Source organism: Protopterus annectens, chromosome 8.part0, assembly GCF_019279795.1.
Source record: "Protopterus annectens isolate FY-2018-M chromosome 8.part0, PAN1.0, whole genome shotgun sequence".
NCBI classification, from domain to species: Eukaryota; Metazoa; Chordata; order Ceratodontiformes; family Protopteridae; genus Protopterus; species Protopterus annectens.
In genome coordinates, this window is record NC_056741.1 from 1,902,942,398 (window position 1) to 1,902,961,482 (window position 19,085).

Consider the following 19,085-nt stretch of genomic DNA (forward strand, 5'->3'; position numbering starts at 1 on the left):
TTGTTCTTAGCTGTGGTTGACAGCAGTTGCTGTAGTGTGTCTCTATCCACACTGTAGTGCTCTACAATTTCTATATCATGCAGATCATGGAAAGTTAAATGAGGTCTAAACATCCTTCTCCTTCTATATATACTAACTCCAGGATCACACTACAGTGGGGAAAATGGCATATATGTTTTATTTGCACAACAGTACCTATATTCAGTGAAATGTGATTCAGTGAAATGAGTTTTCAGTGATTTGAACTTTCAGTGATTTTTTGAGGGTGAATTGAAATTCATTGAAATTAGTTTTCAGTGACTCAAAGTAGGCCCACTTATGTAGTGCATAAGGATTCATATCAGAAGCAATACCCTTTACTGCTATAGTCTGACATTTACAGTGTCATTGCTAAAGGCTGAGTTACATTGGACACTAACTGGTTTGATACAGAAAAGTGGCAGTTCTCTAGTTATCTCTGAAACCCATCTCCTGGATTAGCTGTATTGCAAACACATGGAAGTCACTAACTAATGCAGATTTATCTGTTTAATCTTTGGGATCTATCATGCACTGCCCATTGTGGTTGTTAGGGCATATCATCCTTGATAGACTCAATAGCTTATTTTGCTGTCTATTGGTCTATTTGTTTTTTGCTAAATGGGTGGGTAGGATGGTCAATTGACCCTTTTAAGCCATGACTGAACTCCTATGGAGCAAACACAGCTATAAAAAAAGTTAAAACAATTTACAGTGAACATAACTTGCAATCACAGCAATTACAATCTGAATTAATTGCGCATTCAAGTCTAAGTTATTTTCATGTAAAGTTTAGGAATCATGGGAATTTCAAGATTACTGAGTCTTGTGACCATTGCTCCTTGCCAGTTCCTACCTTAGCCTGTATGTACCTTCTCGAGGAGAGCTGTGTCAGTTATGTCCAGAGTGAAATTATGAATATCCATCCAATTATCTGGGTCCTCTCTGAAGGAAGCTAGTGATTCATACTGCTTTATTTGCCATAGTTTATTCCAGAGGTGAAGAGATACTGGGCAACAACTTTAGCTCTCCACTTTCTTTTATTGATATTTTGAAGCAGGTTTAGATCTCTTGTTATTGGTGGGACTTTTTGATTTATGAATGTACAAGAGATTTTGGCCTACTGGGTCACTGATTGCTCAAGGACAAGGTAAAGGTCTTCTCTGAGGAGTCTGTAACACACAGTAAAGAAGTACAGGGTTTCTAGTCTTTTCTGTTAGCTTAGTGTTTTTAAGCCTTTGATTCGCTTTGTTAGTCATCTCTGGGCTCTTTCCAACTGTTGATATGCTTAGTGATGTACATCCCAAAGGGGGGGATTATATTCTGTAATTAATGTGATCAGTGCTGAATGCAAGGCGGACAATGACTTTTTTTAGATCTGAATAATTTTCCTTGGTAATTAGCTGTGTCACATAGAAGGATTTTGTGAGAACTGTTGCGGCATGGTGGTCAAAGAAGAGAGAATTATAAACCGGGGTTGCCTGGTTTCTTACTACATTTTCATTTTGAAGTGGTGCATTGTTGATGCTATATGCTGGGGTGGTGGATTATGTGCCAAACCCAAAAATGTTGCATTTTTGTAATTAAGCTCATTTTCAATACACCGGACATTTCATGCAGGAGGGCTCTTGTGTCTGTGAAGGATTAGACAATGACTCCCAGTTCACTGTCACCTGCAAGCTTGGTTAGCCATAAGTCTTGTTTTTTAGACTGTAAGTCAGAGAGGCAAATACCAAGTAATGGTCCCAGCACTGAGCCCTGCTGGACGCCACTGGTAATCTCCATGTTTTTTATGCTGCCCCTGCCACCCACACTATGTGGGAGTTGTCTTTTTGCAAATTTGATACCTATGTTAATACGTAAGGGTTTGTGTGTAATGCATTTAGTTTATTAATTATGCTAGTTTGGCAGATTGTGTCAAATGCCTTGGCCAAATCAATGTAAATTATGTGTACAATGAGAACACCGTCAACAGTATGTGTTACTTTCTCAAAGAAGTTAACAAGGTTTATTATACATGATCTGCTGTTAATGATGATGTTAACTCTGTTATTATGTGTACCATGGCTTTACGAATAAGATTTATTAGGTTAATGAGCCTATAGTTTCAGCAGGGTCACCTTTGTGGTGTTCACTGACTGTCTTAGTGGATCTATTAATTTTTTTTTAAATCTTAGTCACATTCCTTATATTTCCCTCACTTAGGGTTCCTTTGATCTGCACAATGCTCTACTGATTTTTTTTCCTTTTGTTGTATATTTTATTGATATCAGTGGACTATCAGGATGGTTTGCTTTTAAATTTCCCATTATATTTAGAAGTGGATAGCACTTCCAAGTCTATTCATTTAATTATTATGTATAAATCTTATTTGCAAATCTTATCTGCTGATGCAATGTCTGGAGTGATGTTTGTGGCAGTAAATTTTGAGTCTTCATTGAGTATTTGAATAGATTTTTGGTCTTGAAGTCTTTTAATACGGATAAATTGGTTTAAGAGGGTTTAGATAGTTTGAAGGGAAAAGTTACTAGCTTTTGGTCTGACGTCATTGAATATGGAGTTACTAAGAGAGTCGTGCATGATGACATGTAAGTACTAGCTCAAGTATATTTTGTCCTCCTGTGGGGCCAGCAATCTGGTCCATTGAAGTTTTAGTCATTAGGTCTAAAAAGCTTCAAAGCATATCCTGCGTTAATGATGTAGGTACTCCAGTCAACTGATGGTTAGCTAAAGTCTCCAAGAATGATGAAGTACTTGTTTATGGGGAAGTTCAACCAAAATGTTTAGGATCCTGAGATGGACTTCAGGGGATCTTTAAACAGGTCCTGTAAGAGGTGATAAACTGATAGCTGATTTTGTTTAGTATGATTTGGAGTTCAACAAATTCAATTGGTGGGTTTCTGAGAATATGTTTAGAGGTGAACTATGACAAACATGGATAGGCCATCATAGTTGCAATTAGGTCTTATGGAGTGGTAGACACTAAACCCAGGTATGGAGGCAGTGTTTTCTATGCATTGAAACCAGGTTTTAGTGATAACATGCTCATGGATGTCTTCCAAATGCAACAATGTGCCTCCAGCTGAGGCAGCTTATTGTTTACACTTCTGGCACTGAGCAGAGACACCTTAATTTGACCCTGCTTTGAAATGGATATTGTTGCAACATAGAAATGTTGAATAACTGTACTTTGATTTAAAAAAAAAGTACTATGGGGCAGGAAATCCTTTAGCTAGTATGTGGAAAACCCTTGGACAAGAGGTGCAGAAAACCCTTTGCAAAACAAGTAGTTCTATCAGGCACCTGTTTTCATGCAGATACATACTGGATCCCCCAGGAATGACACCAATTTTTTAAACGGTTGTTGAAGCCAGTCATATTTTGGTGACAATTAGGCACCATTTGTGGGGGAGGTAGGATTCTGCTCAGCATCAGGGACTTGCCTGCATTTGTGACATGACAGAGAGTTCAGACATGTCTCGCTTCATCTCCCTCATAGTTTTTCACCCCAAGTCATTCACCCCCACAACTATCATGCTATAGTTATAGTTGTCTGGTGTGAGGATTCTAAAGGTCTTTGATATGTCTGAGATCTTGTCATCTGAAAGGTGACTCAGTGTCAACCTGTTTTTGTTCATTATAGTGAGTGGGTTATGTGTGTGTGTCTAATTATGGAGTCACCAAATACTAAAACAGTTTTGTTTGTGGATTGGTCTGATGTACTGAAATTTAGACCCATTGTCTCATAGTAACTCTTTGTTAGAGGTGAGATTTTTATGTGCTGAGATGATGTTTGATTTTTGCTGAGGCTAAATCATTGTGTATCTATGAGGCATATATAAAGAATTCTTCAGAGCATTAGCATAGGGCATTACATTCGGTGCATAGACTGTCGTGTGTTGGTGCAATGCTCACAATCTATGTTTTTTATGAGAATGAGGTCTCTAAATAAATGTACATTATAATTATTTATTAAAATACAATATATATATAAAAGGGTGTATAATAATGAATTATACCTGTTTATTTTTCGTCCATAGAAGTGTAACAATAATACAACATAGTGGTATACAGTACATCAGATGTATTGAAGTTTATCAGAAGTGTGAAAATTGTAGCACTATCAATGTAGTAGGGAAATAAATGCTAACAGCCAAAGATTATTTACTAAGGTCAACTGGAACTGCCTCCTTTTTTGCTCACCTGCAAACACACAGTTTGAACCATGCTGATAGGTCCTCATGCCTGCTTTTTCCTGCTTCCCTCTGTTGCCACAGCAGTTGTTAATAGCAGATGCACCTGTACTGAGAGCTGCTATGGCCATATGCTGCATTGTCTGTATTACCCTGTTTAGTATATATGTGGGGAAATCAGCATATTACCAGATCTACTAAACAGTCCACTGTCGTGCAAATGTGTGATTCATAAAATGTTCAAACCTCTTTGCCATGATATTGAGCCAGTTTAATTTGTAGGATATGCAAATGATATTCTCATTGGTGAGAGAGGTCTTTCATTAGTGTTTGAGTTTGGTCTGCAAATTAGATGGTCATACTATTCCATTCATCATGGTGCAATTTCAGAGCTGGGTACACTGAGGATCTTTAAATATATATTATTTCAGATGACTTTATGTACAATTTTGTAGAAGATGCTTCCATGCAGTATTCTTCTGGGTACACCATTAGTGTGCCATGGTTTTCAGGTCATTGTATGTGCAGTTTTCAGTGGAAGTTGTCTGCAGTTGGATGACCAAAACATGTTCTTTCTAACTACATTCTTAACTGCTTGGAACAATGAATTATATTGAAGAATTAAAACCCCCTTAAAGGGTTTTTGAATCAATCATGTTTCTAGTGGTCCCAGCAGATGTTCCAAAAGATATGTCAGTGGAGTTGCCATTACGGTTAGCAGCCACCATCCCCTCACCTGATAAGGGTTTATATTTATCACCCCAGCCATTCATGACCTCATCACTAATACCTCTCACCAACGCCTCAGGATAACCCCTAACCATAAACATAGATTCCAATTTACTATTTTCTTCCAAAAACATTGGTTTATCCAAATCCATTCTGGCTAGTGTAACAAACTGACCTTAGACTAAACTCCTTTTTTATGAGAACAGGTGACAACTGCTAAAATGAAGATGTGCATTGGAAAAAGTGGGCTTGCGGTAGATGTACTGCTCTTTTGATGTGCAAACGCATATGCTCAACTTTTTATAATAAATGTTTTTGCATTTTGTGTACTTTTATGTGTATGTTTTTTGCTCATTAAACTCAGAAAAACAAAGGAACATTTGGTGCTTGTCATTACTACTAGGGAGAACATCCACAGTGTATTTTTTGAGTTCTCATCTCTCTGAATCACCCAGGGTTCATAGGTTCATTGGTACCTACCAAACTAGCTGTCCTTGCAGAGCATTATAAGCCTAGCCAATTTTGCTTTTTGTGCTCAAAATAAAATATCCCATTGGTTACCTATTATATGGTTGATAATTATATATTACCCTAAATGAAAATAGCTGGGATCCTATCGTAGATAATTTGAGGTGACCCATGCATGGGATAAAACATTTAGGAGCTTCATCTGTCCCTGAGTAGTACAGAGGGCAGTTTAAGAAATGTTTGAGAAATGTAGAGTGCCACAACACTTCATTCACATTCCTACTGGAGTCTTTGAGAGAGAAATCAGTGTATGTCTGTGTTTTCAGGTAATGAATGACTTTTAAAAATTGTTTGGGCAAGTTATGACAGTTTTAGCAAATACCAGCCCCAATACAATTTAGTAACTTATTTTTGAGAAGCATCCTTTGTGTATTAGAATTTGGATTTTGTGTGTGTGTGTGTGTGTGTGTGTGTGTGTGTGTGTGTGTGTGTGTGTGTGTGTGTGTGTGTGTGTGTGTGTGTGTGTGTGTGTGCATGTGTGTGTGTGTGTATGTGTGTGTATGTGTGTGTCTACATGTCTACCGTGCAGAGACGTGCATGTGCATGTGTGTTTATGTGCAAGTGTGTGTGTGTTTGCATGTGTATGTGTATGTATGTATGTCTACATGTGCAGAGACATGCATGTGCACGTGTGTACATGTGTATGTGTATGTGCATGTGTGTGCATGTGTGTGTGTGTGTGTGTGTGTGTGTGTGTGTGTGTGTGTGTGTGTGCACACGCACACATGCATATAGGCATGTGTGTGTATGCACATGTATGTGGATACATGTATGTGTATGGCAACTTTATAGTCATGCATGTGGATTACTACAGACGTGTGTGTGTGTGTGTGTGTGTGTGTGTGTGTGTGTGTGTGCGCGTGTGTGTGTGTGTGTGTGTGTGTGTGTGTGTGTGTGTGTGTGTGTGCATGTAGACGTGCTGGCACATAACTGTGTGAAAATGTGCCTATGTTTTTGTGTGTATGTCTGTCTCTGTGTATGTGAGTGCTTATTTTATTAATTTGTTAACCAAATAAACCCAGTAAACACAGCCACCTTTTCCAAAGAGATCTGCTAGAACTCTCAGGATAAGTCACTTGCTTAGAGCCACTCAGCAGACAAATGGAGGTTGATGAAATCAAACGCTGGACTGAAAGTCGAAGTTAGCAGATCATAGCATTAATCTGTTGCTCATAGCATTAATCCACTGCATCCTTAAGCATGCATTCTTAGCACTCATCATATGGCTGCAACTTGCATTTGGTCTGCATTTGAATATGTGGCAAGTATCTGAGGTGGGGTTATATTTAATGAGGTTTTAACTTGTGATATTCTGAGAACTTCTGTATGTGTTCTTAGCAGAGTGTTATATGCTCACCTTGGATGCTGCCTGAAAACAACTTTTCTGCAGCTGTAGTGTAAATTTATAAATACCGTAGATATAAAAAGATAATGTTCATAGGTAACATGAGCAGTGTTTACACCGTGAGGAACCCGTCATTTATCATGGTGAACTGCTACAGTGTTTACACCGTGAGGAACCCGTCATTTATCATGGTGAACTGCTATAGTGTTTACACCGTGAGGAACCCATCATTTATCATGGTGAACTGCTATAGGGCACATTCCTGCTACATACTTCTAGTCAGAGAATTGAAAAATATGTTACGGTTTTTACCAAATCTGTTTGTATCAAACCTCTCAACCTCTTAGAGCAAAAAATCTGGACAAAGCCTAAAATGATGGGAGGGACAAATAGGCACAGATTTTTAAATATTGCTCTTACAAACTTAGAAAGGTGATAGAATAATAGGTTTTGCATTAGCATGAACTTTCTGAAGGATGCGGCGTCTTAAGCTCAAATGTTTGTCATTGTTTAATTACTTAAATCTTCAGCTATTTGCCAAAAAGGTACAGACTTTAGGAGGAACACACCAAAAATATGAGGCAAACATCTGGACATTCTGTGGAAATCTGTACAGTTGAGAGGTATGGTTTGTATTATGAAGTGCATAAGGTCTGTGCCTATTATCATTACTAAAGATGAGGCAAAGAGTTAACAATAAATCAATTCCCTATTATGTCTGAGAAATATTACCCTTTTTCAGTTTTTAGTTTTCATCTGTTAACATGACAATAAAAGACTAGATTTTTTTTACTGAATAGTTAGATTAATTAGTTGATTGTTGTAGTTGGAATAATTCTTGAACAAAATTAAGATTAGGACAGTGCAACTAATTTGACCCAAAAGGGTGCCATAGAATATGTCATTTATATTACAAAGAAGTGAAAAATAAAGCATGGGCAGCTAGTGGCATTGGACTGCAGGACTGCAGCCCCCCCCCCCAGTTGTGTTAAGAAAATACAAATTCACAATAAAACATAAAAAAAAAAAAATGGCTGTCTTGCTGTAAAAATGAGTTCGACTGACTCGCAAAGTCCCGGAACCTGAACTGCGCATGCTCATTGCTCGGAGAGTTCCGTGTTTTTTTTTTTTCTCTGAAGCTGTCATGCTGGATTGTCTCAGACTGCTGTAAAGGCAGTCTAGACTAGGGAGAGTTCTGCATAAGTGTGTGATGCCCAGAAGTCTGTGTGGTAACTGCACAGTAAAGTGGAAGGGGGGAGGACTGCTACGTCCGCAGTCAGGATGACTATTGATTGGTTCTCAGTGTCTTTCTGAAAAAGAGAGTGAGAAACAATCAGCATTAGCAGGTAGTGCAGGACAGGACACTTACTGTTTGTTAGTGCTACTACCGTACGGTATGCGGGTGTATTCTGAGTCATACATACTCATTAGGATTGCAAACAGGTTTCTTAGTTTGGGTGCTTGTTACCTGGAGGAAAAAGATTTCTGCAGTGGAGTCCTGAGTCCTTGTAGCAACTTAAAAAAAAAAACTTTGCTTAATTTGTTGTTCGTGATGTCAGAAACAGACAGTCAGTCTCAGTTTCCTTAATCACTCATCATCGGTCATTTATTTGAGGTAAGAGTGTGTAAACTGATTGAACTTGAAGTCAACATGCCTCTGTTAGTGCAAAACTCATGATTTTCCTTATGAGAGGTCTGGGTGGCACTGGCAGTCAGAGCTCCTTTTGTAACTAGATTATATGCACAGCTCTGTATTTAAATTTAATGTATCATCAAGCTTAATTAGTTAATTGTATTACTACTGTGCACTTTTAACATACAATTATATGCATGTGTGTTACTTTCTACTCCCTGACTGTGTGCTTAAAAGGACATTACTTCAGGACTTTGTTTTAACTAGTATAAACTGGTGAGCCTTAAAACAACTTCACAAGTAGACCTATAATATCCATTGCAATTTGCTCAAATGTGATTTTTACTATAGGCATGGGCATCAAAGAGTTCTTAAACCTTGGGTTAGGCCCTGTCTTTTGGCATTCTGTTCAAGGTGCACAAGACTTTTCTATTTCCCTTTTATTATCAGGCAGTAAAATCTGTGCAAAATCCTGGTCTTTGTCTTATCTATCCCAAGATGATCAACAGAAATGCAGCTATCTGACTTCTTCATTACTAGTGTTTCTAAATGGCTTTTTTTGCTAACTATATCACTCGCTATCTATTCTTTTTTCTTTAGTCACTATTCAGAGAATGTTATGCTATAGTTCAATGTATGAATATGAAGTAGGGCGCTGCCCAATGTTTCCCTTCTATTCTGGTTGTATAAGCTCTAGCTCTCCTTGTATTGTCTCACAGTTGGACCTTCTTAAATTTTACATACATTATTTGTAGGTCATCCAGGACTGTATTGCTTTCATCAGTGCCTGAGTGTGAAGAGGAATCCTGTTTCCTTAAGACAGAAAAAAATTACCCTATGTCAAATTCCTTCCTTAAAAAGGAGTCATTCATGGTAGTGATTTTTGTGCCATTGATATTGGTAGTTTATATCCATTTCAACAGTTCTGTTACTTTTTCTGTTTATAGAGTGTTGCTTCTATATACGTCTAGATCATGATGACTGCTTTGACATAGCAGGAAGAAGCTTATAGCTATGTTACAATTTCTGAGTCTATATTATATCCTCAAATGCTTAAAAAAGCGAACGCTGATTGATCAAACTTATTTTCGCGAAAATGCAAAATATCGAAGCAGCAGAAACTCGAATTTTTTCCTAGGGAAAGAATTTGGTTGTCCGTTTCTGTTGCTTCGGTATTTTCAGTGTTATGGCGAAAAGTTACCGGTCGGATTCAGGTAAGTGTGCGATTGTGTGGATGTGAGTGTTAGGGTGATTTAGGTGAGTTAGGGTTAGGACTCGGATTAGGTGTGTGTGCGATTGAGTGGACATGAAGGTTAGAGCGGATTTAAGTGAGTTAGGGTTAGGGAACGGGTGAGGTAAGTGTGCGATAGTGACGGACCTTAGGCTTAGGGTTTGGGTTAAGGTAAGTGGGTAGTTAGTGGTGTGTGCATAGTTTAGTGTAGGGTTAGTTATCAGATTTTAGGTGTAAGTGTGTGGATTTCTGTTTGTTTGGTGTGCTTGTGTTGTGTGTATGTGTTTTGGATCAGCGATTTTTTTTCCTGGGAAAAAAATCACTGATCTGACAGTTTGAGATTGTAAGCTTTCGCTTAAATTAGGTCGATCAATCAGCGTTCGCTTTTTTAAGCATTCGATGATATAATATAGACCCCAATTTCCTTGTCTCTCTTTCTTCAGTATCAGATTACTTTGTCTTATTTTCAATAACTATTTCTCTCATGCTGACTCTAACTATGGGCTCCTTCCTTTCAGTTTCTAAACTGCCAATTTCTGTTCTGAGCTTTCCTCAGTACTTTAGACTCTGTGTTAGGTTTATCAGACTAACTCACTCAGACAGAAATATTGAATCCTTTTGAGGTTTCTAATTTCACGCTATTTACCGAGTCTATGTTTGCTGGGCAAAACAATTGTTGCATGGCCTTCCCCAACAAATTTTCACAGTAGTTTGGCCAATTATCACATTGTATGTTAAGCTAGATACTAAAGCTTCTGAGTAGAGTGCATTGCCTGAAAGAATCTGCATTTCTACTTTGGTTACAGGGCCTTTCTTTTTAGTAACCATGCACATTACTTAAATTGTCTGTTTGGCAACATGTTTATGTTTAGATACATATCTAATATAATCAGACTCTCTGAGTCTAATAAGTCTTGCAGATCATTCCTTCTGCTAAAATGGTACTTTTAACATGTTATAAAAAATGCAATGGCTAAAGTCAGGCTCAACATTGCTTTATAGAATTAGGCATATCCAAACCTCTCAACTGTCCCCGATTTTGGCTCAAAATTCTGCTCTTCCCCTAATAATCCCTCCGCAAAATGGCAATTTTGGAAGAAAACGTGGAGAGTTTACAATTAATAAATAACTGTAAAAATCAGAGTTATAGATTATTTTTATTTCAAAAATGCAGGTAGATTCTTTTGATTTGTCAGTTACTCAAGTTAGCAGTTTGAGTCGGAGCTCCGGTCCACTAATGATTGGCGGTAGAGTTTTACATGCTGGCTTGCTGGGCCTAATGCACAACCTTCAATGAAGGAACACCCATTCATGCATGTCGCCACACAAAAGATGATCTAACTGAGAATCGAACGGGCAACGTCTAACTGTGAGGTGACAACGCTACTGCAGCACCACCACCGCAGCATTACTAATATTAAAAAAGTGTCCCGTCTTTGACATGTATCCAGCTGTATGGTGTGGATATTTTATATTTTTGCATCACATTTTTGGTCCAGTTTTCATAAAATTGTGTTTGTTTGGCAAATTAGTGGCAAATCATTAAAGACTGAAGTTAGAAAATAATGACAGACATTTAACTTTCAAATTTCATACCCTTCAGAAAATTCATACTAATGCAAAACCTACTATTCTGTTATCTTTCTAAGTTTATAAGAGCAATATTTAAAAATTTTCCTTATTTTTGGGCCTTTGTCCCACTTCTGTGTATGGCTTTGTCCAGATTTCTTGCTCTGAGGTTGAGAGGTATGACAAATGTGTCAGGGCCATCACAGTCAGCCAGAGACATTTCAAATTGTGACATACTTGTTGCACCCCACTCCCCTATGTAGTGACTCTGGATGTGTCCAAGCCAGGCAAGGAGCAGTTATGGGGTGTAAATGTGCAGAGTATCCCCCCATCCAAGATAGACACAAGTACTACAGTGGCTTTTCATCCATCCTTGATTTTGCAGAACGTTCTAGCTTCTGTCATATTTTTATACATTGATTTATGCTTATTATTTTTCAGAAAGTGCCTGTTTCTCTTTGTTTAAGTAGCAGTGACCATCAGGTAAACTTGTCTGAGATTGTAAGATGTAAGTAAGCTTTAATAAGCATACTGTTAAGAATTCCAGCATTGAAAGCCTTTCTGTTGTTGCCATGCAGAGAATACTTACATAACTAGATAACGTATAACCCTTGGGTATTGAAATGCATACAACAGTATTTGTAATAAAGGACAAGATTACATTATATTAAGAAATTCATTACATTTGTTGGAGACTTGCAGTCATCTTTGCAGGATTTACCTGTAAACTAAACAGAATGCCAGTCTATCATGTGTGATCCATAACCTGTGCAGTAATCCTTTAAGCAATGTATTTTGAGCTTGTTTCTTGTTTGCTTTTATCATGTTTTCCCCATGAAACAAGGAGATAGTTGTTGTCAGGCAGTAGGTCTTTTTTGGATAAGAAACATTTTTACAAGTGGGGGTGAAACAGAGACTGCTACTTTCAGCATGTTACTTGGTACTTTAATAAAACTGAATATAAATTATAATTAGAACTGCAGTGCAAGGAGAAGTGGTTTGAATTGAGTGCTGCTTGTTTTTCTTATACTTGATTTTGACTGGCATTCCAGTAACATATTTAAAAAGTAATTTATTTTTTCATGCCTCACAACCTTTTTGTTTCCATCCAGATATTAAGTAAGCTGTCATACAGCCAATGCATTGAAATGTTTTTTTTTCTTCAACACTTCATTTTGTCTTGATTGGACTCTCATAATGATGGTTTGGCACCCAGGGCAGTGTATTTAAATTAAAGTTACAGGTTTTGTGGTTTTGAAAATAGCCCCTTCCCTTTCTAGTTGGTCAAACCCCTTCCCATTGACTCCACCCATTAAGCTATCTCCTGCAGCCCCCCTTTGATTTGAAGTCACCAGCCGCCACTGAAATAAAGGCTGGATTAAAGACTTATAAACGAAACATTCAAGCACTCCGTTTCAATCCATGATCTAAGCTTTGCTTTATCATTTGTATACTGTTAGACACAAAGTAACCAATTGAGTCACTGGCCATTTCTTTATTTATTCACCAATATATGGTCTCAGCATTGGTGAAGAGCATAGAAGCTTGGCGTGAGCACAAATTGTGCCTCAGATGTTTAGTTATAGAGAGATTAATGATTGACTTCTTCGCTGTAGTCTGCTTACCTGATCCAGTGTTAAGTCAATTACAATATAGCGACATATCCACTGTTAATTTCACTTGTCCCATTCATTAGGACTTGTAATATCTCAGATTGCACCAGTGAAGAAATCATATGAGTGGGAATTGTCACATAGTAACTACTGAGATGCTGTTGTAACATTTCCACCATTGAAAAAACCAAAAGCATGGTCATTGTGTGCATTAAGAAATGTCTTATGAGTATGAAATGTGCTGTTATAGAACAAGGGTAAGCTGATTTCCATCATGAGGATGGAGTCTGCACTTTTAAGATATACCTGAACATACATCAGACAACTTGTAACATTTAGCAGTGAACTAGAAATCTTTTAAGCAGGATATGTGGATATAGATCAGCATTAAAGGTTAGCAGTAGTAAGACTTAAACCATGTTCTGGTGCAGTAATTGTATCGAAAATGTACACCCATGTATAAATAGCATTAGAGTAAGTGTAATTGTCATATTCTTATTTCGTATATCCAGAACCTAGAGAAAAGTGCAAATTAGTGCCACAGCTTTCATAAGTGCCCTTAACAGAAAGTACTTAAATTTGTTATACTTGGGTATATATGCCAGATCAGCCATTTTCAGCTGATAAATATTCCGCAGTGCTGTTGTACTGAGCAACAGTAATATATTACAGGCACGAGGGCAGAAATTGAACTTGATAACCTACTACATTCATGATATTCACTCAGTGATATCAAATGGCTATAAGACACATCAAATTAACTCTATTAACATTTAGAAATTTTAATATGCATAAGTATCCTAGGGGTAATATGTTTTCTGTCAACAAATTGTTACTGACATGAATTTACTGCATGTCCATAGAGAAATTAGTATATTATATGGATGGAAAGTGCTTTCTTTTTGTAGACATGCTCATTCATTTAGTGAATAAAAGATCTTTCTCAAAATTGCATGGCTTATGACATCAGGCACAAGACATTAAGCACAAGATACTACACTAGGTGTCAAAGCTTATAGTATTTTCAGATGTTGTAAAAGCACTGCATACTTAACACAGATGCAATGACATTTGTTTACAGCATAAACATCTGTGCATTTGAAATTTGTTTCTCTTTTACTTTTGCTCTCCAGAGAGAGATTCTTTGCTTTATATCTTTTATGTATATCCTGATGCTTGGAAGGACACAATTATCAGCATCAGTGAAAAGTGTTAAAGTAATGGGCATGGGGCTGGGGATTACGATTTGTTGTTGTGTCTTTCGGCTTATCCTGGTTAGGGGTCGCCACAGCAGAACTCCGGTCCGCTAATGTTTGGTAGTGGATTTTTATGTGCCGAGTTACCAGCCCTGACGCACAACCTTCAATGAAGGCACGCCCATTCACGCATGCCTCCACACAGAAGATGCTCTAGCTGAAAATCGAACGTGACAACGTCTTGTTGTGAGGTGACAATGCTACCGCAACACCACTGTTAAAATGTTTATCTAATAAGCCTCTCTGGTGGTGTAGAGGGATAAAGCCCTGACTACAGCCCAGCTGACCTGGATTTGATTTGGGGCTCAGGTGACTGACGCACAGGCAGGGAAGGAATGGGTGTGTCCATTCTAGGTGGGAGAATTCTTGCTGATGTAGTCCCAAAAGGGAAGTGTGCTCTATAAAGGAGCATTCCCCTTTAATGTAATCAATGAGCATGGGAAGTAGGGAAATGGAGTGGATAGGTCATAAAAAAATCCCCCCAGACAGAAGCACAGATGAGCCTAGCCCCAAGACACCCTCAGAATCCATGGCCAGTCCCAGCAAAAATATGGAGTAAATCCAGTGCTTGGTAAGTAGCTGGTAGACCTGACATGGACACTGGATACTGGGGAATGGGACAGTAACAGTGAGGTCCAAGGAGACCAAAAAAAATATGTTTGCCTAATAGACACAAGTTAAAGGTATTGTTTCTCACCTTTAGTTCGTGCTTGTTTATTTACCAGATGTGTAATGGTCTGCAGACTGACTAACATGAGCCTCCATGTTTAACTAAAATATTTGCAGGACTGGGAGTTTGCCATAATGATTAAGGTCTTTATCTCACAGATTCAAGGTGCAGGGTTTGATTCTGACTCATGCTTTTTTGGCTAGGCTTGTAATAATTTGCAGATGAATACCCTAGTATTTAACTATGAATGATGTTGTAACTATCTAAATGTATAAGCATAAACCTATGCTAAGATGTATATTAAGAATGCACGAGTCACACAGTTTAAGTAATCTTATTAGCTGTGAGTCATAGCCATGGGCTAATATATGTTCCTGGAAAATGTGTCCATACACTCCATATGTCGCAGATCTATCTTTCTCATTTACAGTACATCTGCCATTAATAGAAAATATGAGATGCAAATTGCTCATATGGCTAATCATCATCAGTCTACCTTTCCCAGCTGCCATCCACATAATAGATGACTGTATGATCCCTCACATCACCCATCCTCTAGGTATTTGTGTAATGCATGGGCTCATGTTGACAGAGCAACAGCCAAATTATAGACTGTCAGTTCCCCAGAATGAGCCAAATGAAGCCCTTAGTAACAAACAGGATAGTCATCACATCTGCTAGATTAACAGAAAGCAGTGCCAGCAGTTTTGCATATTTTTGTTTTAGCAGTGACTGAAATGAGTTTCAAGAGGTTGGCCCACCATTACCAATTAATCAAGTGCTGTGACATGTCATTCAGTTATAATCGAATAATCAGAATTCCCTACTATTAGTAATTTTACAGCCAGCCAGAGGAAAAAAAAAAAACTACATGCCATAATAAAAATGACAGAAAATATTTTACTCCTGCTAAAAAAAACTACACCAAGTATTTTTGCAGGTTATGTTGTATCCCTCCCATGTAGTGTCTATGTGAAGGGTTTTCCCATGCACCCCACTTCCTTAAATACACTAACTGTATGATCACACAGCCACCGGAAGGCAATATGCCACTGCATGAACTGAGCTCTTTTGAGCCACAGAGCAAATAGTTTGACTAAAAACACGACAGAATACGGCATTTGACAGGAAATATTTTGCACTTACTGAAAAAATTATTGCAAACATTGCTGCAAGGACTGGTTGCTGCACCCCTCTCATCCTCTTAGTTAAGCATATTGGCATGGTGGTTGCATAGGTCTGGGGCAGCAGGCAGCTTCACAAAATATGCTATTTAGGAGTAACATCACTATTCTTGGGCATTGGGTTGTGAAAGAAACTAGTAATTATGCAGAATGTTTTAAGTTCCAAGAGTCCTGAAGAATGCATTAAGACATTTTAACTATTTTTACAAATATATTTATTAACTTTTAATGACTATATATGTATATGTGTACAGTTATACACATATACACATGTGAAGATAGGTGAAGGCTGCCAGCCTAGTCAGATAGAATTTTGTAGACAATTCTGTCATTTGTAAATGTTAATATAAGCCACAGGCTTGTTCTCTTAAATGGGAAAAAATGGTGTTAAATGTGGAACTGCAAAAATGTAACAGTGCACTCTGCTGTAACAAAGCTGACAAGTCAATTCATTGATGTCAAAACTCGGAGCCAATATGTCTGGATGAAGGAATTCTGCCTATTGTTTTGAGTCCAGAGTTAATGGCTAGAATTTGCATGTATAATTCCTTTTATTGCTCTGGTTCCTGACCAGCTGCAAGATCAAAGGGGCTATTAACCTCTGAGAGTCTGTTAGCCTGGGAACCAGAAAGAAACGATGTAATCTGAAATGAATCAGTGGTACTGTGTTATCAATTTAAGGACAGAAAGAATGAGAGCATTAAAGCATTTGTCTTGAGAACATCAAACATCACCAGCACTGCCTGTATCTATATGTAAGTATGATCTTAGACATTAGTGTTTCTCTTAGATATAGCTAGGAAATGGGACAATTAGACTAGTTTGTTTTTCTGTGATGTCAGAACCTTTTTACTGTATTATTTTAAACATTTCTCTGTGATCTCTGAACTCTTGACTAGCACTGTGTAGTAAGAAATATTTTCTTGTGTTTTTATTATTAAATATTTTTAAACTTTTCTACCACGGCTGTTTTGTGTAGAGATATTTTAAGCTCTGAGTACATTGCATGTATATAATGATACTGTACGAAGTCACTCCAGATAAGTCTTGACTGTTAGTTTGCACTTACCATTTGGATAACAATTGCACAGTAATAATTGGACACCCTTTTCATAAGGGCCTTTGAGTAGCTGATAAATATTAGCTGGGTGTGGCAGTGATTTCTACCATGTAGTCTGGGTAAAAGGGGCACAGCTGGAGAACCTGTGCCAGGCTTCCCCAGGAGTGTCTGTGTGGTTGTATAAACTCTTATCTCAAAGTGCTTGTGTGTGTGTCAGCTACTTGGGCAGGGACACGAAGCACTGGTTGGACAGAGAGGGTTCTGGAAGCTTTAGCTTGCCACCTAGGGTGAGATATGGACCCTATAGCTGTGCCAGTGGGGAGTCTTATTGGGGACCTGGAGAGAAAGGGAGAAACCAGCCCCAGACTGATTGTAATCTCTGAGTGCTCTTAAGGGAATTGTACTTTACTGTGTGTGTATTTATTACCCTTTCCCTATATGGACACCCATCACTGATGTTATTGGTGAAGATTGAGGCTCCTTGATTGCTGGACCAGTGCACGGGCATCACATATTAATTGTTTGGCAGTGGTGGGATTTCCACACCCCATATTATTTGGTTGGCAAATACTAATAGGCTTGTAGTGGTGTGGGTATAGTGAATTCCTGTAGATTGTGTACAGTGATCACTGAAGGTGTTTTGCACTCTAAATCAGCCACGCAGTGAATACTTACAGTTCAGATCACAATTTTTTTATTTCTTTTGTTAGCTTAGTTAGTCAGGGAGAGCAAGCAGCATGTCAGCAGAGGAGTATGGAAAGCTGACAAGAAGCCAGCTAGCTGAGATATGCCAGGCTAGGGGACTAGTGCATGGAAACCTGACTAAGGCAGACATGATTGCAGCTTTGGTCACAGCTGCATCAGAAAACAGCAACCAGAAGGACGATCAGACTTGCAGGGAGGTATACCACACTCAGAGAATGGACAGCTCAACCTTTCTGCAGAGGACTTAAAATTCCATCCGAAGCTAAAGAGACTTGAGTTGGATGCCAGGCATTTGGAAATAGTAGCAGCTGAGAGACTGAGGCATCTAGAGAATGACGACAAGGAGAAACTGCGATGTTTGCAGACTGAGGAGAATGAGAAACTGCTATGCCTGGTAGTGGAGGAAAAGGAAAAGCAGTGACAGCATAAAAAGGAGATGCTGACTCTTTGTCAGAGTCATGGAGGTAATGGGGGATGGAGTAACTGGACCCCAGAAGCACAAAAGGTCAGTAAATTTCTTCCGCATTTTAAAGAGGGGGATAATTTTGATAGTTTCATTCATATGTTTGAGAAGGCATGTAAAGGGTATGATGTTGACCAAAGGCTCTGGGTATGGTTCCTAACCCCTTACTCCATGGTAAAGCTGTAACTGTGTTGTCTAAACTTGCTCATTGTGAATATTTTGATTATACTGCTGTTAAAAATCACTAGTTAGAATGTTTTAAGCTAACACCTGAAACTTATAGGAAAATGTTTTGTGAGCATACATGCAAGACAGATGAAAGTGCATGTAAATCTGTTGCTAAAATGAGCACTTGTTTTTATAGGTGGGTGAGTGAATGTCAGGTCACCACTTTTGAAGGGCCGGCAGACCTTTTGGTGAGAGAACAAGCCATTAGCACTTTGCCTGAGGACATGATGATCTGGTTAGTTGATAGACAATGTGCTACTTCAGAGGAGTTGGGGAAGAAGCAAGACCTATACATAGCAATCAGGGCATCCCTGCACAGGAAAGGGACTCCAGTACTGCTCATGGGTCTAAAGGAACCCATGGTGGGCAGCACAGACTGTCCCAACAGAATCTGCCAGTAGCAGGGAAGCCAATAGTCCAGGTACATGTCCAGGACCTAGGGTTAAATGTTTTGAATGCAATCAGTGGAGCTATGTGGCATACAGATGTCCATGGAGGCAAGATGTGTAACAAAAGGTGAGAGAGCCAGTAAGTGGGAAAGACAAATTACCAATAGTAGGTTGTCTTGGGACAACAAGGTACAAAACTACCATCCTGCAGATATCCTGATAGGGAAGGATTTGGATGAGGAAGTACTATGTGTTAATGCAGTTACATGCA